Genomic DNA, 7,494 nt, shown 5'->3' on the forward strand with positions numbered 1-7,494 from the left:
AAAATGATGGAGTTATCCCACTGTTTACAAAGGAGGCTGTTAACTATAAATATATAAATAAACACCTTTTAAATGATCAACTACTGAGGAACTGTTTGTTAATACTTTTAGACAGCCCCAGTTCCAAAAAAGTTAGATCAAAAATCAAAATTTTAATTTCAGGTGAAATTGTGTGGGGATGCTGAGAGCTGAATTGTGGAAGAACTGCTGACAATAGCTGGAAAGACAAAAGTAGCTGAAAATAGCATACAAATAGCATAAAATGACATAAAAGTAGCTAAAAAAGGCATTCAATAGTTAAATTAGGATAAAAAGCTGAAAGTTGCCTTAAAATAGCTGAAAATAGCATTAAAAAATACCTGAAAATAGCCGAAAAGTAGCTGAAAATCTATTCAATGGCTGAAAAAGCATAGAAATAGCTGAAAATAGCACAAAAATAGTTAAAAATAATGGAAAAATAGCTGAAAATAGCTTGAAAGCTGAAGAGTGCAATACCTGATTTGTGAAGAATGTGAAATCATTGCTCAAAATATAGAATTTCTGTCTTATTGACAGAGTAGCCGCTTGAGTCTAAAGGCTGAAGGTGTGTGAGATTGTGCTAAAGATGGTGGAGATATTGTTCACAGCAGTGTTACTTAACCCTGCTCAACCAAAGAGCCAAACTGTACAACAATACCTTTAAAAGAGCCAGCTCTTTCACCTTGCAAAAGTATTTGTTTATATTATAACTGTGGACCAAATATTTTTTTCAGGAGAACAATTTGTTCTGCCTCTATTTCACACAGTTTCTGTGCTCTAAGTGTGACATCATCACTCTAAGTCTCTCCATTCACCCCCACTGTAAACGTCTGAGAGAGCTCAAATATTCATGAAGTTTGATCAGTGATTATTAGAAATCTGTAAAAAATATCAACAATGTGAATCATTCTTAAATAGCTGGAGAGTTTGTCTACGTTTTAAAGCAAAAATGAAATGAAAAATGAAAAGTATTCAAAAGTTTTATAAATAGCTGATAAGAGCACAAGAAGCTGAAGAGTATGATAGTAGAATAATGAAAATAGCCCAAGGAATGCCAAAGTTATGAGGAGTTGAAGAAAGTGCAGATTTGTGAAATTTTGCCATCTGTTTAACATTGTTAAACAAAGTTAAATATTTTAAAAATTATTAAAGTTAGAAATGAGAAAAGTCATAGCAGTCAAATGGCGGAGAAACTGAATTTTAAACAGTGTCGATACGAAAATGTATGAAGGAGGAGATAGCGGAAGAATGATAATAATAAACAAAATGGCCGACACAAATATCAATAGTGTGGATGCTCAGCATCCCCACTAATTAAGTTAATTACCAACAGGTCAGTCACATGATTGGGTTTAAAAAGGGGAATTTTAGAGAGGCAGAGTCTCTCAGAGGTAAAGATGGGAGATAAACTGAGTCTAAAATTGTGGAGAAATGTATGAAAAATGTTCCTGAATGTAAAATAGTGAAGACTTTGAATCTCCTTCCATCCACAGTTCATAATATCATCAACAGATTCAGAGAATCTGGAGAAATCTCTGTGAGCAAGGGAGAAGGCTGAAGGTCAATAATGGATGCCGCTGATCTTGGGACAACATTCCTCTCCCAAAACTTCATCATCTGGTCTCCTCACCTCCCAGATGTCCACAGACTGTTGACACAATGGTAAACATGCACCCGTCCCTACTTTTTTGGGATGTGTCGCTGCCATCAAATTCATCGCAGGCTTTGAACTGTACCAGGATAATCAGCTTTTTTTTTTCAAGACAAGTAACAGGCCAGGATAGATAGTAAACGAGTTGGTTTTACAGTTTTTAGGAGAGATGAGACACAAAACAAAAAGAGGATGTTCTCTGTGTATAAGGGTGTGTGTGGGTGTGTGTGTGTGTGTGTGTATGTATGTGTGAGTGTGTATATGTGTGTGCATGCAGATTTTCTTAGTGAGAAGGATATTAAAATTGTCAAAGTGGTTACTGATGGTCAGGTAAGAGGATGAAGAAATAAAGGACGATCAGGAAGGAAAGGTGGAGGCTATGATAGTTTTCAAGCTAATGGAGATGGTTAGTCACCAGGTGGAGTGAAGCCCACCCCTTCCCCAAAGCGGCTGGCCTGGATCTGAGCACCACCATAATGGATCGAGCTAATACAATTAAGTTGTTTAAGCAGGGTCAGCATGTTTTTCCTTCTCTTTTTATTTTCTGATTATTTGTCCAGACTCCAGAGTGTTGCTTATGAGCTGTGTGATCATAAAGACATAGGTCGGAAACATCTGCCAAGTTTGTTTTAGATGGTCTTTCATATAAAGTGTATTTAAAACAATGGTGCTCAAGAGAAGACCTTGGTACCAGGGGATAAAGGGGGATACAATCCTTTTGGGCTGACACTGTCAATAAGCTAAGAGGGAAGGTAGTGTTAACAACAACAACAACAGTAATAATAATAGTAAGGGAAGTTGAATAAGGGAAAGGAGAGAAAAGAGAGAAATGAATAATCCAACAGTGGTTGTCTTAGATGATAATGTGTAGTGCATATGTGTAGCATGATAGGATCATAGATAAGGATAATCAGCTTGATGGTCCCTCTCCTCTTTATTACTATTTTACATTCAGGAACATTTTTCTGAAATTATTCCACAATTTTTAGACGAAGTTTATCTCCCATCTTTACTTCTAAGAGACATTTCCAGCCTCGTGTTACCCTGTACATTTTTGAGATGTGTTGCTGCCATCAAATTCAAAATGAGCTAATATTTGTCATGAAATGTTCAAATGTCTCAGTTTAACATCTGAATGTTGTTTCTGTTCTATTGTGAATAATTATGGGTTTATGAGATTTGACAACCACTGATTTCTGTTCTTACATTTTACACAGCGCCCCAACTTTTTTGGAATTGGTGTTGTACAGATTTTCTTTTTAAATATCGTCAGCTACGTAAAAACATAAAACTGGGGGTTGTCGGTTAGTTTGTGTTGGTTAGTAGTTTAGATACAGACCACTGGTGAATCGGTTTATCTGGGGTTTAATTGTTGTTAATACGGTTAAATAAAGTCAGAATCATTTGACTCACCTGTCACCAGTGAGAGGAGCAGAAGGAGAAATATTCTCATCCTGTCGATCCTGAATCCTGAAACTGTCTGTGAAATGAAAACTCTTCTCCGGACCAGTTCCTCCTTTTGGTTGTGTTGCAGTGTTTGCAACCGTCTGTGTTTCCTGTGATAACACTGACAGCATGAAAATCACCCTCCTCCTTATCCTGTTCTTTCAACCTTCTTTACACTGCTAAACTCCCTTACATGAACCTTTTTAACTGTGTTACAGCAGGGTTTAGGCTCACAGCAGTTAATTTACCTCACTGATGAGAAATAAAATAAGAGGCCTGAAATGAAGAAACACATCAGCCGTTATTTATTCATGTATTTAACAGAAAGCTGAGAAACAACTGAGCTTCATTTTTAGCTATTTTTTTCTGTCTACAGGAAATGAAGTCACAGTCACTAAAAATGATCCATCTGGTTTTCTGTAAAGAATTCAGAGCTGATAAAAACACTGAGGGTATGTGAGCCATAACAAGCCAAGGCCAATGACAAACACAGCAGAGACAACAATCTGTATACAAATATGTCATTTATATAAGTGAAATATACACAGCTTAACAAATGTATTAGACCACCCTAACCCTAACCAAAGTAAGGTTTATGCCACAGCTGCCCTAAATTAACAGCATTGGTAATTACCAAAATCATTTTTGATGTTTCTGCAATGGTTAATACACCAATATGTAGAAGCTCTTTAACCCAAATGATATTTTTAATGCTAAAATAGAATTAATATTGTTATCCATGAATTTTCAAATTTACTGATCTACAAAAACACTGAAAAAATAGTAAAGCACATTATGCATGGGCTCAGGAACATTTCAGAGATCATCGTCTGTCAACACAGTTGGCTGTGCCATCCACCAGTGACAGTTAAATCTGGATGATGGAGAGAAGACGCCATATGTGAACAGGATCCAGAAACAGCGCCGTCTTCTCCTGTGGACTAAAGAGGAGAGGGAGCATCAAGCTTGTTCTCCTGGCTCAGGTCTACAGCCTGCATCTCTGATGGTATGGGGTTGCATTAATGCCTATGGTGTGGGCAGCTCTAACGTCTGGAAAGGAACTATCAATGCTGAAAAGTAGAGAGAGCTTTTAGAGCAACATATGCTACAATCCAGACGACATCTCTGTCAGGGAAGGCTGCCACTATTTCAGCAAGACCATGCTGAACCACATACCACATCCATCACAACAGCATGGCTTCACAGGAGGAGAGTCTGGGTCCTGAACTGGTCTGCCTCCAGTCCAGACCTTTCACCAACAGAAAACATTTGGAGTATTAAAGAAGTAAAAATCCAACTGTTGATCAGCTAGAATCCTACATCAGAGAGGAATGGGACAACATTCCTCCCCCATCAGCTGGTCTCCTCATTTCCAGATATTTACAGACTGTTGTTAAAGAAGAGAGGATGTTACATAATAGTAAACATGGACCTGTCCCTACTTTTGTGAGATGTGCTGCAGCCATGAAATTCAAGGTAAGCTGATAATTTTCAGAAATGATAAAATGTCTCAGTTTAACATCTGCAGCCTGTCGCAGCAGCTATGCCTAACTTCTGCCTTAAGTCCTGGTGTAAAGACCACACTAAACCCTACGCTGAAACTAGTTAAGTTCTAACTTTAGTGGTGTCATTGTTCAGTTGCACCACAGAGACGTAAGGTTGATCTTGACAAGTGATTTACATCCAAACTATCCAAAATTTTGTCACAGATATGACGTTTTCTCTCCCTTTAACCAACCACTTTAAAGCATTTTTAACCCTGTGTTTGCTACAGATGCTGATGGCTAAAAATAACGTTTGCTAACTGCCGTTATTCATCAAATAGCATCCAGTGTGAATGAAAAATATGACGAGGCATTTTGCATATGAGTGTTGTGAAGCCTACAGCCTAAACCTAGAGCCAGTATAAAATAATAACACTGACACCAAGTGGTGAAATCGCTAATAACACAAGATCATTAACAGTGGGCGGTGGAAATGATCTCCATTCATGGAAAACAACCGTGTTACTGATCATGGAGAACGCAGTGTGACACCAAATTGCCGGTAAAATCCTCAACTTCTCGTCACCCACCGGGTTACCCCGTCTCTCAGAGAGGGGATAACCTGGAGGACTTTACACCGTAGGAGGGAGATGTAAGATTTAAGTTATAACATAAGCCTACGTTGAAACTGTCACAGCAAATGCAACACCTTAAATGTTAGGAGAGCGTAAACTCCGTCTAACTAGGAACTTAAATCTGAACTAGGCTAAGTTTGAACTTACGCACAGCTGGTGCAACCCATAGCTGATGTGTTGTTTCTGTTCTATTGTGAATCAAATATTTATGTGATTGGCAGCCATTAACTTTGCAGCTTTTTAACGGCTTTTCACCAGTTTCCCCTCCCATATTTTATTTCTTAGTCAATTTTTGCCGCTGTTATCCTTTTCTGTCTCCTTAACCCAATATTTGCCACTTTGAGCCATTTGCCATGTTTTAACCACTTTCACCATTTTTTCCTGCCCCTTTTGCCGTTATTACTTTTTTCTCTCTTCTATCTATTTTTGCCTGTCACATATTTTTGGCACTTTTTAAATGCTTTTTAACATTTTTTTCCTCACCTATTTGGAAGCTTTTGCCTTTTTGCTACCTTTAAACATTTTTTACCAGTTTTTAACATCATCATTTTTCCATCCAATTTTGCCCCTTTTCTCCTTTTGGAGCCTCCCTTTTTTTGCCACATTTTAATTGCTTATCATCATTTTTCCATCCATTTTTGCTCCTTTTTTACTTTCTAAGTCCACTTTTGCCACTTGTAACCAAATTTTGCCACTTTTAAACCATTTTTGCCGATTTTCATTTTTTTGCCCTTCCCCCCCCCTTTTTTTTTTACAAGAAATAAATGAATTTCCCTTTATTTCAGCTCCTTCTACTGTGCTACCATGAATGTCCCACTCTTGTGTCTGCTCGTTGCTAACGGGTTAAAATAACATGTTAGCTTCAGTGCTGCAGCAAACAAACAAGTCTCCTCTGTGTTCTCGAATTTTTTCCCCTTATTTTTTCACTTCTTTTTTAGTTTTTGATTATTTATGTTGTTCAGTTTTATTGTATTTTTACCACCTTTCTACTTTGTTGTGTTGCTGCAATGCCAGAATTTCCCCTTTGGGGGTCAATGAAGTATGATTTTATCTTAGCCAGGACTACAGCACAGAGGTTGCGCTGGACTTTTTTGTTGTCCGTCTTTTTTACAGAAAGGGTCGTAAAAATTCCGTCATGCCATTTACAATCCGTCATTATAATTTCCACTTTAATATCTCTAATATAATATAATTCAATTTGACTTATTAGTAGTGTTTGATTAATGAAGCACCATTTCTAAACTTATATTCAAAAACAATCCTTGAGGTTCTACATTTTAAAGGCACTGAGAGAAGCATGAACACAGCAGCAGCGTTTACTCCTCGTCATTTTTACTCAGTGACGGTGGAGCAACAATCCCTCTCTTTAAGCAAGCAACTATGAACCGCGCCATTTAAGATATCACGCACAGTTTGGAGGATATTTTAATATAAAGATATTGTAGTTTGACGACCATAGCTGATAAGTTGTTTAAAGGCTGCACTGTGGAGCTGTGCGCATTTGTCTGCTCCACAGGAGTTGTAATCCGAAAAAACGTCACACACTCAGACCCTCCTCACTGAGTCAGATGCATTTGTGTTTGCCTTGACTGCGAAAATTTGTAGAATGTGGCAAATAATTTCATACTGCGGGCCTGTGTCTCTGTCACTCCTTTAAAATCCAGCTGGATCCATCCTGACACAGAGCTTCATACGGCACACACTCATGCGTCAGAGCGCAGAGACAAGTTGGAAAAATTGAGACCAACTTTTTATTTCTGTTATGACCTGTGAGTAGGCTACACAGGTATGCCTTTATCTGTTATATTTCTATGACTGATATCCACATAATACACGGGCAAACTGCAGTGGATAAAGTGAGGTTTTCAGAGACAGAGAGAGAGAGAGAGAGAGGAGGGTCTGGCGGTGGTGAGCGAGCAAGACAGAATAAAGCAAAAGGGGCTGATCTAAATCATCATTCACCCATCTCTTTGTAATACTTCCTTGGTTGATATCCACATGATAAATGAGCAAACGTTGGTGTTTAAAGTGAGGGTTCAGTGGTGAGCAAGCGAGGTGGAAGCAGCAGGAACTGTTTTGAATCATCGGTCACCTTGGACTGATAGGAAGTTTCGCATAAAATCGAACCTGTTCCGAAAAAAAAAACGGAACGAATAAAACGACAATTTCGGCATAAACAGTGTGCAGACATGATTAGAACAACATTAAACGGGCTCATTGTGCAAAGGCCTTAACACTCTGCATGCCGAGCTGTGTACTG

The 7,494-nt window shown here is 38.3% G+C and overlaps 1 protein-coding gene across 3 annotated transcripts in view; it reads right to left on the minus strand.

The window, feature by feature from the left end:
• The window catches only part of LOC121505130, a 95,777-nt gene that overhangs the window by 24,162 nt on the left and 64,121 nt on the right, over positions 1 to 7,494 (minus strand). The window lies entirely within an intron of this gene.

Source organism: Cheilinus undulatus, linkage group 3, assembly GCF_018320785.1.
Source record: "Cheilinus undulatus linkage group 3, ASM1832078v1, whole genome shotgun sequence".
NCBI lineage: Eukaryota > Metazoa > Chordata > Actinopteri > Labriformes > Labridae > Cheilinus > Cheilinus undulatus.